Source organism: Cibotium barometz, chromosome 5 (assembly GCF_041138505.1).
Source record: "Cibotium barometz isolate CiBa-2024 chromosome 5, ASM4113850v1, whole genome shotgun sequence".
In the NCBI taxonomy this organism is placed as follows: Eukaryota; Viridiplantae; Streptophyta; class Polypodiopsida; order Cyatheales; family Cibotiaceae; genus Cibotium; species Cibotium barometz.
The window spans coordinates 46,935,371-46,952,222 of NC_141050.1; positions in this window are offsets into that span (position 1 = coordinate 46,935,371).

The window sequence follows — 16,852 nt, forward strand, 5'->3', positions numbered from 1 at the left end:
CGAAGGCACGACCACGTGGAGCTCAAAGCTGGCAGACTGAGGTGCCTGGCATACATAGAATAACCAAAATTTTTAAAAATCTGAAGGCGAGCCAAAATGCAACCACTTTTTCTCAATCATTTTTTAATTAAAAAACCCAAATTATTCTACACTCTCTCTCTCTCTCTCTCTCTCTCTCTCTCTCTCTCTCTCTATATATATATATATATATATATATATGTATGTATGTATGTATGTATGTATGTATGTATGTATATGTATGTATGTATGTATGTATATATATATATAACAAAACAAATCATTTTTTATTTAAAAAGTCCAAAATCATTTTACAAAATACACTTTTAGAACTTTTAAGAAACTAATTTTAAAAAAATGGATGAAAATAAGTCTGAGGAATATGTAAAATATCATGTGCATTAAACAAAAGGGGCTTACAATTTCATATATATATATATATATGCCCTTCAATTTCTAGTTTTAGTTTTATTGGTATTGATACACACACACACACACACATACACAACCCGTAACATTTCAGGTCCAAACTCCAGAGACAGCTTTCCAACCTCCTTTTACACTTCCATGTAGATTTTCCACGCGTGGGTTTGCAGCCGTTTGTCCTCTGGAGCCCACTGCATCTTTGGTTGTATCCCTCGAAAACTGCTACGCTCGTAATCACCCAACCAATGCACGGGTGCAATACAACAATCACCCATATATGATGTTGTTAGCTCATAATCACCCAACCAATGCGCTTAATTTCTCAGCACCAAGCACTATTTTTTTTCTGCAAACGAGCGCATGCACCAAGGTGATGTACCAAGCGAGTTTTGCGCGTGCAGTGTATGTGAGGGACAGGTGTGTGTGCGCGCGCAGTGTGCACTGTGTGTTTAAGTGCAGGGTCTACAACGTGCATGCAACACACGGGAGATGAAACGTACCTGCACTGTGTGGAGCTTGAGGCGACTCAGAAGCGTGGAACAGCAGGCGACGTGATGGCGACCCTAGAATAGCAGGCGAAAAGTGGACGTGGACTGGACCCGGCGAACTTGGAGGTGAAGCGCAAGCATGAAGTTCATGCTTGCAATGGACACACCTCCTTATTTTGAAAACAAACCACCTCCGGATTTCGTGGAGAGGACCTAGATTCAGCGCAAAGGACGCATATGGTGCCACGTCAACGCCAACCTCCTTCTCCTTAATCCTGTATAGATAGATAAATAGATATATATGTATATATATATTATAATAGGGCATCCTCTCCTCTGCCACGTGTCCACATTTTTTGGGCCTCCTAAGCTCCCACGTTCTTTCTCTCTCCATGCAACGGTTTGCTTTATTCGGCCGTCTCTCCAGTTTGCCTCTCTCCATGCAATCTGCATCAGTCTGGCACCGTCTCTCCATTATGTGCGAAAAGCTTTTGAGTTTATGCCCCTGCCCTCTGCTTTTTCTTTGCAAGGTTGCAAAGAATTTACGTGGCTGCATTGCAAAGGCTATAAAGAAATTACGTCGTGTAGAGGTTGCAGAGGTTGGCGGGTTTCAAATTCATCTCTCCATCTTCACCTAAACGTTTTTTTCTCAAATTTCACATACTTGCAAGGTGAGCAAGCTGGTGGTGAGATCTCTGTGTTGTGTGTGTGTGTGTGTGTGTGTGTGTCGCATGCCCTTTTGACTATGCTCTCTCTCTCTCTCTCTCTCTCTCTCTCTCTCTCTCTCTCTCTCTCTCTCTCTCTCGTTGCTCTGTGTGTGTGTGTGTGTGTGTGTGTGTGTGTGTGTGTGTGTTGTTTAGACTAATAATCTTTATTTGTGTGTTGTTGTGCAGGTTTCAAACGTCTGAGGGCCTTTACGGGGTGAGCAAGCTACTGGTGAGATCTCTCTCTCTCTATGCTCTTTCTCTTTCTTCTATATGTGTGTGTTGCATGCCGTTTCGACTATGCTCTCTCTCTCTCTCTCTCTCTCTCTCTCTCTCTCTCTCTCTCTCTCTCTCTCTCTCTCTCTCTCTCTCTCTCTCTTACTGCTCTGTGTGTGTGTGTGTGTGTGTGTGTGTGTGTGTGTGTGTGTGTGTGTGTGTTGCATGGTGTTTATAGTCATATAAAGCACATTGAGATACAATTTCATTACGTGTGTAAGCTTATTATGGATGGAGAGGTGGAGCTTGTCTACTCAAATAATCGCGAATGTATATTAGGAGAGACTTGTTAACAGTGCTATCTTCATCGACTCAATTTTGGATTGGAGATCTAGTTCACCTATGGGTTAACATTGAGGCGGGGAGCTGGAAAATCATTTTCCTAATGCTCCACCCTTGTGTTGTTTTTGTGGGTGAGGGATGTATCCTATTTTGTAATGCCCCATTAATGAGGAGTAACCATTGTGTGTTTTTGTGCAAGTTTCAATCGTTTGAGTGCCCGGGGTGAGCAAGCTACGACAGGTGAGATCTCTGTGTGTGCGTGTGTGTGTGTTGCATGCTGCTCTGACTAACTACATGTTGTGTAGGTTTCAAACGACACCTACTCCTCTTTTCAAAAGGATTCAAGCGTTTGTGCATTTTTGTGGTGAGTTCTCTCTCTCCCTCTCCCCTCTGTGTGTGTGTGTGTGTGTGTTGTGTTGCATGTGTGTTGCCTCTTTTGTAAGGCCACAAAAGTGTGCCCATTGGGATGCAGAGAATGATGTGGCTTTCACACACACACACACACACACATACACACACACACACACAACCCATAACATTTCAGGTCCAGACTCCAGAGACAGCTTTCCAAAACGTACCTGCACTGTGTGGAGCTCGAGGCGACTCAGAAGCGTGGAACAGTAGGCGACGTGATGGCGACCCTAGAATAGCAGGCGAAAAGTGGACGTGGACTGGACCCGGCGAACTTGGGAGGTGGAGCGCAAGCATGAAGTTCACGCTTGCAACGAACACACCTCCTTATTTCGAAAACAAACCACCTCCGGATTTCGTGGAGAGGACCTAGATTCAGCGCAAAGGACGCATATGGTGCCACGTCAACGCCAACCTCCTTCTCCTTAATCCTGTATAGATGTGACCCGCTCGTTTTTATTTGCATTCATGTGTGTATGTGTGAGCACTTGTGTGTTTATATGGGTGTGAGTGCACATGTGAGGGTAAAAAACATGTGTGCACACACTTACACTCAAGTGTGTTTGTGCATGCATGATTGCAAGTGTGTGTACATTTACACACACACACACACACACACACACACACACACACTATATATATATATATATATATATATATATATATATATATATATATATATATATATATATATCTAAAGTTCATAAATGTGTTCAACCTCACACACACACATGCATGTGCAACAATACATCTTTGACACATCATGCCACGTTCACGCATACATGCACGTACATATAAATCTTTATATCAAATACATCTACATTTGCGTGTGTTTATATGTGTGCACTCTTTTAAGTAGGGTATACATTTATGTGTATTTGTGTGTGTGTGTGTGTGTGTGTGTGAAAGAGAGAGAGAGAGAGAGAGAGGGAGAGAGAGAGGGTATATAAATATTTTATAAGGAATGTATGTGTGTGTATACATAAGTGTGGTGCTCTCTCTCTCTCTCTCTCTCTCTCTCTCTCTCTCTCTCTCTCTCTCTCTCTCTCTCTCTCTCTCTTTGCTCCACCACCGCCCCATGATGTAGCCTGCCTCTGTCCACCTCTCTACTCTGCTCTGTGCGCGCCCAGCTACGCACCTCTCCGCTCTGGCCTGTGCACGGGCAGCAGTCCCCCTATTATGTTCTGTGCGCGCCTCTCTGCCTGCTTTGTGTGCCTCTGGCTAGTCTACCTGCGTTGCCCACCTGTGCTTTAACATGTAGCCTGCATGCCTCTGGCTACGCGCCCACTTGCGCGCCTCGGTCCCTTTTCCCACCCACCCCTGCTCAGGCCCCCCAAGGCAACAACTAGGGTAAAACATGTCTCAATCCCAGGAGGGAGAACATGATGGTGAGATAGCTTTCACACCCCCACGAAGGCACCAAATGCCTACCGTAGAAGACTGAGGGAAGGGATCATGTCCCATAGCTCATGAAGGCTTGCGAAGATGGCCTGATGAAATGAGGCCCTTTATGAGGAGATACAGTTGCACATAAGAACAGAGATGAACACCATGCGACAGGAGCTTGAAAAGGAATGGACTGAGCAGATGCACGCCCAAAGGAAAGTGATATATGAAACACTGAAGGAAGAGATATATGCCCAATTGAAGGGAGAAATGCAAGCCCAAGTAGGGGTTGAGATGGAATTAGCCCAACCCTTGATGCACACGGAAATAAAAAAAGAGATGCAGAAATGGAAGGATGACATGCTCCAAGAGGTTGCCACAACAGTTGCATCGTACGAAGGCACTTTGAAGACATGTATGGTTGACCGCGAAAAGGACATCACAGAAATGCAAAACACTTTGGAATCATGTAAGGCCAAAGTGGCTACAGGTGAGAAGGAAATGCATTCATGGGCTGAAATTGCCAGTGCCACAAAGAAACAAATTGAGGAAGTCAACCCATGGATTGAAGTAGTAAAAAGCAGAAGGATACACCAATCAATAAAGTAGTAAAAAGCGAAAGGATACACCAGTCAATAAAGTAGAGGTGATGAATGCTACATTGGAAGAGGAAGCCAAGAGATGGGCACATGCCTTACATGTACGCGTAGTTGGGTGGGAAGATAAGGGAAATCCCCAACAGGATGCAAAAGCTCTTGCAACAAAAATTGGAGCCACTGATGTACCCATTACTGGAGCATGGCGAGTAGGCAGAGATGAAACCACGGCGAAGATATTGATCATCAGGTTTGGTGACTTGGAGAAGAAGGCGGCCTTCCTCTCCAAAAGGATGGCCCTTAAGGGGGAAAAGATTTATTTGGATGAGGACCTTACACCGGCACAGATAGCACACCGGAAGGAACACATGCCGCGTGTGCTTGAGGCAAGGAAAGAGGGGAAATGGGCAGTATACAGAGATGGTCGAGTCATCATTACAGAGAGGAGGATTGCTTGATGGTGTGCGGCCTATGAGACCTTATGATTCACGGAGTGGAATCGTTATGTATACGGAGACCCATCAGTGCACAAACAAGAGGCTTCCTGACGTGCGGGGTTATAGATGGGAATCAATATTCTACCCTCAGCCATGCACAATGGGAGGTACCAGAGGATCTGGAGGAGTGGCAATACTTCTCAGGGAGGAGCTTCATGACAAAATACATGTGGTACATAGAGATGCAGATGCAAGGTACATGTGGGTCCGAATATGCAAAGAGGGGCTCTGCGAGCTATATGTGGCGGTATGCTACTTTCCCCCAGTCCACACTCCAAGTTTGCACCATCAGAAGAGTCACCCTATACGCCACTATATGATGATATCATGAGGTTTGACAGCATGGGAGACATATTACTATTGGGAGACTTTAATGCACGTCCAGGCATAGAGCAGACATAGCTGTATGATACTCAAGAAGAGGCTATGTATCGGGAGATCATGGTAGAGGATGTAGGGTTGCAGAGATCAGGACAGGATGAGGGGGAGATTACAGATTAAGGCAGGCATTTTCTCACACTCGGGAGTCAACATGGGTTGGTCATATACAATGGCCTATCGAGATGGCAAGGATCAGATGCTCTCACACACTGGAACTCTAAAGGGGGAGCGAGCACAGTGGACTACTTGATGGGATCTCCTTCATTGATACCTGATGTGCGGGGTTTTACGATTTCCAGTCGGCCCATTGGCATAGCGGCTGAGCATGCATACCTGAGTTTCACACTAGTAGGTAGATCCCCGAGAGATGGGCCAGCCACTCATCTACCTAGGTACCCGAGATATCAGTTTACATGTGAGACAATTGGGGTTTACCGAGATGCAGTATCTGATGGCTTGTTTGCTTTAGACCCGCATAGCACTCTGGACGAGATCACGAGAGGATTGGCAGGTGTACTACATGCATCCGCCTCATATGTGTTTCCGTGCACTATGATCCCTCCTCCCCACCCCCCTAGCACTGCCCCACCGAATAGTTGGTATGATGATGAGTGTCGTGAGACATGAGCACAGCTACAGCGTGAGATTGCCATTGGGACTTACACACATAGACAGGCTAGGATGATCTTTCTGCGCCTTGTGTGGCGGAAGAAACGAGCCTACCTGGCTAAGCTAGAGGTGGAGATCTACCAACTCTTCCTGGAGAAGGATAGCAAGAGGGCATGGAAGAGGTTTCAAGAGAGACAGCCTGGCTAGTACTCCGATTACTGCACCTGAGGCATAGCATACTTATGCTAGAGAGCTATATAATGCACTAGGACAGCCCCCCACCCCCCCTCCACTGGGAGCTAGATCGTCGGCTAGCAACACCTTTTTTAGTATGCGGATGGTGCTAGATGCGATAGAGAGGTTACAGAATGGAAAGGCACATGATCATGATGGGCTAGTTGGAGAGCATTTCTCATATGCGCGCGACACTTTGGCTCTGCTCATCGTACATGTGTTTAATTGTGCCATTTGTGAGGGTTTCCCGACAAGCTAGATAGACCATATCATTGTACCACTCTTTAAGAGTGGGGATCCCATGGTACCATGCAATTACAGGACGATCATGATTGGTCATTACTTGGCCAAACTATATGGCTCTATATTGGAGTCGGAGTTGAGCCACTGGGCCGAGAGGCATGGTCATCAAGCACATGGAGAGGCCAACTTCAGGAGAGGATTTACTACCTTGGATCACATACTGACACTTCGGGCACTTATTGAAGAGGGCAGGGCATAGAAGAGAAGGATATACTGCTGCTTTGTGGACTTGAACATAAACTGACAAAGACTTTCATAGCTAATTTCGAAGGGCTGAGAAAATTTACCTTCAATCTACTTAAAAGATGTGAGGGTTTGAGAAAGCTAATAGAAAAGAGGCTAGAGGACGTAGGAAAAGCGCACTCCAATATAGAAGAAATATGGGGTACACATAGAGGAATTCTTGATAACGTCCCGGATGACTCTGCTATGGGCATTTCTATGAGGTGTGCCTCGTCAAGGCTAATAGACTATGTTATGGATACTTTGTCACAAGACAAGTGAGAAATTGGAATCGTATTATTAGTGCGCCGAGGATAGACCTGTAAATGGTCTTTTTATGCTTTTTCTAGCTAGTTTTTACCATTTCTTACCTCTACCGCGAGTAGCACCGCCATATAGCGCTCATGTGACACCTCTTCAAGGTCTTCATGTTGACTCAACCTATAAACCACGAACAAATAAGCTGTACGGTATGGGGGCTTGATGAATTCCCCCTCCCACCACCGGAGGTATGGCTAAGTGGCTTAAGGCATTGGTTTGCTAAATCAACATACAAGAAGATTGTATCATGGGTTCGAATCCCATTTCCTCCTCTACAAATAATCGCGATTACCTATTTGGTCAACTAGACATAGGTTGGCTCATAGGCCTGCCTTTAGGTTCCGAAAGGTGTCGAGATCTCACAAGTCAAAGCGGAGAAGTGGTGCTGCTGTCTCATACGCGTGTGGTTTTCCATGGGAAGTTACTGAAAAAAGACCCGAAACCGGGTGATCTAACGTAGGATTTACACTCCTCAAACCAACGAATTTGGTCACAAGAAACGAACGAAGTTCGAACCATACCTTCGAGGGACTGAACGACTCGAGGGACTACACTTCCCAAAGGGAAAGGAACTGCCAAGAATCTGGTAAAGGAGATCGAATGGTTCAGGGAACAATATAAAGATATAAATAGAAAAGAGTGCCGTAGTGTCACATCAAACTTTAGAGTCAGTTGGAAAGACCTCAATGTCTTCAAAAGCGACATGTTACTCAATCTACGTATAGACCCCAATAGAGGGAAGCCGTGTATGATGAGAATGGGCTGTGGGTTGATACGTTGCCCCCTTCAAGAATAGCACTGTGGTACGCGACAATTCTTTGCGAAACGAGTACCAGAAATCAGAGAAGGCGGATAACCCCCCAGATAGAAGTGCCCTTCCCTTGCAGTTCCAAACGTCAAGTTCCATGCCAAGGGTAGACCAATATGTTAAGGAATGCGAGAGAGAGCGATAAGCAATCTTGAGAAAAACTTATTGAAAGAAATAAAAGGGTTGTCCTATCAATCACATATTGAATCAATTCGTAAGAAGTGGGACACTATAAAGGAAGAAGGTGCAGTGGTGGATTCTGCGCCTACTCAAATAATGTCAATGTTGGGTGGAGTGAGACTGATGGGAACCTACCCGATGATTAGTGCGTGGGAAAAGGTTATTCTTGATAGTAGTTTCTATTGCTCAATTATCTTTCTTTTCTATAAAGTTGCTCTTTCATCTGTTGCGTGGTGCACCGGCAGGGATGAAGGAGAATGTTCAGTTTCTCGCGTGCAGCAAGATGATAGATAGGGGAACCTGCATTGGCCCTAAGGACCTAGAGAACCATTACGCATTTTTCCAGGATATCCTTAGGTGGGTTTATGCCTCGCCCTCTCTCATCAGTGAAGACGATTCTCTTCATCCTACGTGTTTCGGACACCTTGCTCTCTATTTTGGGCCGAGAATCTAGAGCGTAGCGATAGGGCATTTCCTTCGGTCTTCCTTCAGTCTCGGCAAATACCAAGATCTGTAATTCTTTCCGGAGGTCATTCACTTGTTTTTTGGCTATCCATTTCCATATTTCTGTAGCATCGTCTACGTCGACTGAAGGTGAATTATTGGCATTCGCGGTGGTAGTAGACAGAAAGGGGCAATCAGAGTAGTGTGATAAAAGTCTTGAATCACGTCCTCGTCCCAAAGGCCTTCTATCTACCATCGGTCAAGTCGACCTTGCTAAAGGTTGATCGCTTTGATAATATATAACCGTATAGGAGGGATGGAACTCGGACTGCCCAGGGAATTAAGCTTTCTAGGCAAGATAAATTGCCGTTTGGCAAGAAACCGCGAAAGTGTGCTTATCAGCACCAGAGGCAGAGGCTTTAGAAGCCTCTCCATAAAATTGAGTAAATAGAATGGTAAAGCCAAGTCCGAGTTGCTCGACCGAAGCTTAGGGCGGGCAGGCCACTCCTGCAACACTTTGGCGCACTCGGGCGATGGGACTTTTGGAAAAGGCTTCCATCTTCAATAAGGAGGCGCACAGCCAAGTGACAGATTTGCACTTTCTCCTAGCTTGCACGTTTTTATCTCAGGAAGCGCAGCTGGGCAAAAGGCGACAGCGCATGGGAGGAATTTGGTTGGGGTAATGCTTGGCTATCTTGCTTCGGACTTACTTGACGAGTGTTGATTCCCAAGCCAAATGGAGTGCCCCCACACTCTAGGCATACTTGAGTTTCAGGACAGACCGATTAGTCCTTTTGGTGATCCGTACTCTCCCAAGGCTATATCTATGAACCCAGATTCGTCATCGATGAATCTCATGGATTTCGACATTAATCCTATGCCAACACACCTGCCTGAGAGACGAGTGCGTAGGGACGGCACAACTTGGTACATCGAAGGGCTCAGCTGAGAATGATATAAATAACTACACCAATAATTGGATGGCACATATAACAAAATCTGATGCTTTCACTCGTCCTTCTCTTTGAGAAGGTTTGTCACCAAACAGTTTATAGCTAATGTGGAAGGGGAGGGGCCAGCCTGTTTCAGTGCATTTGTGGGAAAAAGCCGATTCCTGGCCTTACAACAAAGGCAATACGGAAGCCGGCGAATGACAAGTTTTGAAATTTTTCATAAATAAAATGAATTTTTGTGAAAAAATTACTTGATCACTCGCATAGCTCGCTGTCTCCTTGCCCGCTCGCTCTGCTCGCTGGACCCTAGCAGGGACGGACCACCGAAACGGAAACCGAAACTCCAGCAGGGACGGACTCGATGTTCCTAGGCAGGGACCAAACCGATGTTCCCAGCAGGCCGAAACTGATTTTCCCAGCAGCAGCCAACCGTGTCTTATTCTCTTAACTCGTTTTTCAGGAGTAATTTGCTGTTGGTTCTGGTTCTGGTTCCCAGTAGGGATTGATTTAGGTTCTCAGCCAAAACCCATGTTCCCAGCCGTTTTTTTTTAAATTCTCTGGACGAGTCGTGTTTGATTCTCTAGACTTAAACCGATGTTCCCAGTAGGGATGGATCCGAAGAGAAAATAACTTAAACTCCAGCAGGGACCATGAAACTTGATACTCCAGCAAGGATGGACCCGACACTCCAACAGGGAGGACGGATCCGATGTTATGAATCAGAACCTCCAGCAGGGACTGAATGGACCCGAAACTGATGTTCCCAGCAAGGACTTATTTAAGTCTTCAACCGAAATCGATGTTCCCAGCAGGGACTTATTTAAGTCTTCAACTGAAATCGATGTTTCCAATGGGCCGAAACCGATGTTCCCACCAAACCGATGTTCCCAGCAGCCCAACAGTGTCTTATTCTCATTTTTTGCTAGTCTTCGCTAAGGATTTTTTAATTCAAGTCCTTGTTTTTCTTGTTTGATTTTTAACTAAAGTGGGTTTTCAACTGAAACCGATGTTCCCAGAGCAAGGACCAAACCGTAGAAGGGACCAATCCAAAGTTCCCAGTGAGTTTTTGATTCTCGATGGTTTGTGTTGTTGCTTTACACGTATTCGCTAAGGATTTTTTGATTCAAGCCAGCAGCAGCAGATTTAAAAACGAGATTCTAGCAAAAATTTCATTTTTCTTTATTTCTAAATTTTTTGATAAAAATTCCACAATTTTCCTTTAAAGCTGGCCGCTGGCAGCAGGCTGGAAATAAATTCAACGGGCACTTCCGTTCAGGGGTGAAATCCTACAGTGTTTAGGTAAATGCTTTAACCCCTTATTGGTTGGTTCTACTAATATCTGGGCTGAAAAATTGCTACCGATTGGTCCTTAGGAAGAGGTTACGAGGCAATCAGGGAACACTGTTAGGTTAAGTTATTCAGTTGCACTTGAGTCTCCAATGCTTTCCCCTCCGAAAATGGGCAAAATGATCAAAGAAGAGGTGGGGATCTCCGCCCTTCCTCCCCGGGACGTAGGATGATCCCCTTGCCGATGGCCGTTCTACCTACAGTTATTGGCTAAAGCCAATAGCCAATAACCAACCAAGAGCTCAACATCAACTGCCTCATGGTATCGTGAACCTTCCAGACACCCAATAGTTAGTACGAGACGATGGAAAAAAGAAAGGATTTGACTAATGATTTGGAACTGTTGAGTTTGCCACGGTGCAGGAAGAGCCCGATTGCCGAATTCGCAGAAGGATAGCTCGAGGATGCCTCAATAGCGGAATCAGCTTCTGCGGGACGCCGAGCTGGCTCCCCAGCCGAGTATGGTGAGGGGTGCTCGAACCCGCCCTCAAGATCATGGAGAGGGTGCAATTCACTGCTGTAAAAGAGTTCAAGATGTTTGTATTCGAGGTTCTGTCAATAGAACGAATACATGTATTCTTGCATTCAGCCACATCCGCTAGTCTGGGTTGGCACGCTTGCCTTCAGGCTTGCCCCCCTGCTTTGGTGGTTTTTTGGAATGGCCTTCTTTTCTTGTGCGGTTTGTGGTAATAAAATGTTTTTGCGTTCATGCATCCTTGCATTTTGCCGCGTTCGTAGGCCCCGCCGGGTTGGTCGCTTGCCTTCGGCTTGCACCTGTGCCCTTGGTTCCTCGTTGTTCCGGGGCCATTACTCTGAGTTCAGGGTTTCTCGTCGTCGCAAGAGAAAACCAACGGCCATGAGAATTCTTCCACAGGTCTGGGTTTATCGCTCGCAAACAAGAGAAATCTCGACACCCAATACAAGCGCCTACCGCAAGAACAACACGAGCGCCAAACCAACGAACGCGGTGCCGAAGCTAGTTCATTGTTGCTCATGTGTCCAGTGTTCATGTGTCCAGTGTTTAGTCTATCATGGTGCCTCTATGTGTGTTCATGGGACGTTTACGCATACATGGAGTGTACATGGAGGACCTTGGGAAGGGGGAGAGCACCTTACCTTACCAAGGTTAGGTCTATCATGGTGCCTCTGTGTGTGTTCATGGGGTGTTTATGCATACATGGAGTGTACATGGAGGACCGTAGGGAAGGGGGAGAGCACCTTAGCTTACCAAGGTTAGGTCTTATCGAAAGGTAACCAAATTGCGTATACAGAAGGGAAGGAGGCCTCGGAAGGCAGACCCGTTAAGGGTATGGTTCTATTCGATTTGGGTATTTGTGGGCTTGGTTGGTGTGTAGATGGTTTTTGTCCTTCTATTAGGAATAGTGTTTGGTTGTTCCGCCCCTTGGAAATGAAAATCCTCGTGGCGTCTGGATAATCAATCAGTCAAGGTTGCAGGGAGCGCGCCTTACCCTGATGTAGAAGGAAGTGCCGATAGCCAATGGGAGACCGCGGGAAGCCACCAGCCACCTACGAAAGAACCCAGCTTCCTGCCACCACCAGCTAGGGCATTGGAAGGAAATATACCAGACTCTGGACAACAAGTAGTCGAAGAAGTGATGTCACTTTCTCGGCCGGTCGAGGAAGGCTTGCTTCCAAGCATTGCGAGAGCCCCCAGCCTGAGCATCCAACAATGAATGACCTGCTTCCAAATAGCCTTGGCTGGGACTGGGGTACCCCTTAGAAATGTGAAATGATTTCTATTTAAATTTCTATCTCGACAAGGGTGTTACGTTGGGGCCGTTCGATATTGCCTTTTCTCATGACCAACCAACCTCTGAATTTCTTTCTTTATTTATTTGCACCACTCTTGGATGTAGGCAAGGCTGCAGTCATGGGGGCTGCTGGCAACTGGACCTCAGATCTCTTGACGGGCGGCAAGCTAGTGGAAGGGAGCTGGCTGGCTCGATGGTTGGTGGTTTCTGTTGTTGGCCACCCTACTCCTTTACCAGGCTGTCACTGGACAAGGTCCGGCTCAAGGGCAGTATGTCAAGGCCCAAACCTTGCACTAGCCCCCTGAGGAGGCGAAGAGCTTACTAAAGTCCTCGGCCACCTTGTCAAGCAGTGGGATTGTCGTGCTCTCCCCCGAAGGGTGCTTTCAAGGGAGAAAGACAAAGGGACAAAGCACAGATTGAGTGGTGCCTTTATTTACCTACCATGGTTGTAGCCATGTGCAACCTATCATAAATAAAGGTGGTATTTTGGGCTTATGCACATTTCAGATGCTACTAGGTGGCTTGGAACAACTGAATCATCAAGAAAGTCAACCGAATCAGAGGGACCCATAAAGCCTTTCTACCTCTTAGACTGTAAACTGTTTCTTGCTCTCAATCGAAGAGCCTCTGGCCGGCTGGGCTTAAAATCACTAGCTGAATCCCATCATCTTGATTTGGTCACGTTGATCATTACCTATCGAGGCTGAGCGTAGCCGACGACCCATGGGATGACCGAATGGATTGTGAATTAGCTTGATCGGCGGCCCGGGGAGCGATGCGAAAAGAGAATGCATGCATGTCAAAGACAGGACTCCTTGCCTGTTGGTTTGGGCAGCTGCTGTTGAGCTTGATTTATGGTGGCTGTCCCTTCATTCAATAAGTTAATGGTTAACCCAGGGGGGAGAGGGGACCAATCTTAGAGGAATTAGAACCACCACCATAAGTCCCGGTAAGCGAAGAGGGGCCAGAGGACGGGGAGGGATAGGGTTGGGAGTTTGATGAACTTAAGTAGCAGCGTTCAACTACAGCCTTGTACCATCCCGAATCATGTGGAGGAATTGCTTTATCCCACTTCATGAGAGAAAAGCTATTAGAGCAGAACGAATTAAATCTTAACCAATGAAGCAATGCACTCGCCAAAAAGAGCGATAAGCTAAAGAAACGAAAAGTCAACTGATAACACATAACATTTATTCCCTGCCTTAGGCACTTACAACAAGCCCAGTCATGACACCCGTTGGTTGGCATTTTTAGGATAGCGATTCCCTACCCACTCATAATAGGACGAAAAGATATTCTCACCCTGAAAATGATTTTCCTCTTTCTTATTCTCACTCTTGAAATTGTCAAAATTCCTATATTACTAAACCAGAAAATCACGTATTATAGAGAAGACGGTCGTGACAGCAGCCCTCCTCAAGTCCCGGGATTTGGTGCTTATCAGCACGCACCAAATCCTAGTCTTTCGTATGAAGTCTAAAGTTTTATTCTTTCCCAAAAGCCTCTATCTACGAAAATTCTGAAACCAAGGAAAATTCCAAAACCAAGGTTCTGGGACTCGACCCAACGGCTCGGTCTTAGGTTAAGTGGCCATTCCATTAACCCATATTTTTCTAACCATCAGAAAGAAGCATTTTTGCTAGAGCTTCTGATTTATTGAAACAGAAAATAAACGCCTCACTTTCTGAGTTATAAACAGACTTTTCGATGCAAGAAACACCAAAGGTTTAGTTAAAGGGTCGTGGGTGATGGGTAGAAGATTCTTACTAAGTATCCTATCTATGGCGCTGCTATCGCAGAGTGAGGCTATACTCGGCTTGGGATGGGTTTAGCCGCTCATCTCAATGCAACAAAGCCACACTTGGGTCGTGGGTGATGGGTAGAAGATTCTTACTAAGTATCCTATCTATGGCGCTGCTATCGCAGAGTGAGGCTATACTCGGCTTGGGATGGGTTTAGCCGCTCATCTCAATGCAACAAAGCCACACTTAGGACGCTGTACCATATCCCCCGTGTCGCTCCCTATAGCTGCCCCGTCCTATTATGTCTGCCCAGGGAGTGCCATTTGATTGAGGCCAGATTCTATATGATCCAAGGTCCATATTAGATATAACAATAAGATTGGGTGGATCAGTGCTATAATGGCTATGCTGGTATTTTTGTAACACGAAGGCAAGCTTATCACTCGCCCGTGTCTATGGTACACTTCTGACTTCTTCGATAAGAAGCAATAGTTGTTGGCCACGGGAATTGATAACACCAACCTGTACGATCCTTTGAGATTGACTGATAAATGCAATGAAGTTAAAACTCACTATTCACATCCTTGGAACGACATATCCTCTGACTAGCAAAGCGCTTCTTATGCCTAACTTTTAAGGGGAAAGGGAAGTTGTTTTCTGATATACGAATAAACAAAGCCCTCAGGATCAAACCCATATTTACTTTGATGAATGAGATGATAAGGGTTTATCGTATTATTCCTAGCGGGCGAGGAGCATTTCACTCAGCAAGGGTTGGAGAAGATTGTAGGATTCAAGACAGCGGCCTATCTATCCTTTGCACCGCCTGGTGGCTTTAGCCTCCTAACTACTCTGCTTCTTACTGGGCACTGCGTTTTCATTCAATATTGATGGCATATGGGCGGCCCCAGCCGCCTGGGTGGTGTTCGATCGGTAGGTGTGAAGGCCAAAGCTTTCCACTTACTCAGGCGGGATTGGCGGTGAGAATACAGGTATGATGGTAATCGGGGAGTCCAGTGCCAGAAATGCAACCAAAATTTTGTATATAAATGGAAATCACACAGAAGAGAATGAAACAGAAAACGCGAAGCGTTTTCACTAAAGCATGCCGACATGGGAGCCTAGGTGGTGGTACACTCGGCTCCCCTTACTTCAAGCCCCAGAACTCTACTTAAGGTTCCACTTTTACTCAATTTTATGGCTGGAAGGCGGCTGGCAGCTATGTCCAAACATAAGCCATGCTCTTTTTGCCCCAAAAATTGAGCTGTATGCCTTCCCTTCTGTATTAAGAATCAGTCTTCAATAGCAGAGATAACTTCATTATTAATAATCTCCCCCAGCTTTGTATTTATTTGTGTTTTAGGAATTTGGTGCTTGTTCTTTCAGTGTAAACTAGTCTGTGCGTCCGTCTAGGAAGCTTGATCGGGGTAGAGTGCATCATCTCGGTACGTTGTATCCGCTTCGCTTGGCTCATCTAGGGCATCGGATTCATAAACCCCATGGTGTTGATTCCATCGAACCGTATAACCCGAAACCTCTTCTACTGATGGGGCAAAGTTATTGACTTACCCGTTTGTTGGAACAGAAACGGTAGTTGGCGAGTGAAGCAGGAGCCACCACAAGATCCACGAGGGACACAGCAGCAGGTGAACGCTAGGAACCTGCAGGGTTCCCTACTAAAGATTTACCTAATCGACTTAAGAAAAATTTGCTATTTGCTATACCGGGCCCAATTCGATTCATTTCTTGGTCATTCCCAGGAAACCTGAGAAATAACGGCAATTTATCCTCGACAGTTCCCGTTCCCCTACAGGAAGCAAAAGAAATAACGTGAGCCTAAAACAAAACCTCGACCTTCCCTCGGGTTCAACTCTTCCCTTGGGACGAGTTTCATACCAAAGGCTTTTCGGTCGAGGTGCCCTAAGTTATCTCGATGGGTGAAATCTCAATAAGGTGGTAAAGCTATCAAAAACCTTTCAGAGGTAAGAGGGGAGGTGTGTCCACCTAGCCCTTGATCAAGGTCCCAACCACATTACGCTTTAGTACGTGGATGACTTTTGAGTTCCATATCGGATATTGTCAATTAAAAAACACTGTCCCATTCCATGATAAAAGTTTTTACCTTTAGCCAGGAATTTCCTTGATGGATGCTTTATTTGTGATTTCTAGTGCAGATCTTTTCTTCGCCGCCCGCCGCCGTCGCAGATATAGCCTAAACACATATGCATATACATATTCATATTGAGATAAATCTATTTTATATGGATATATGCATATATGTATATATGGATAGAATCCCTCTCGTTCCCAAAATGGAAACCTTAAAGCACGATATATGCATATGTGTATATATGGATAGAATCCCTCTCGTTCCCAAAATGGAAACCTTAAAGCACGATCCAGAATGATTATGTTAGTGTTACATCACCACTATCAAATCCATCGGATTTAA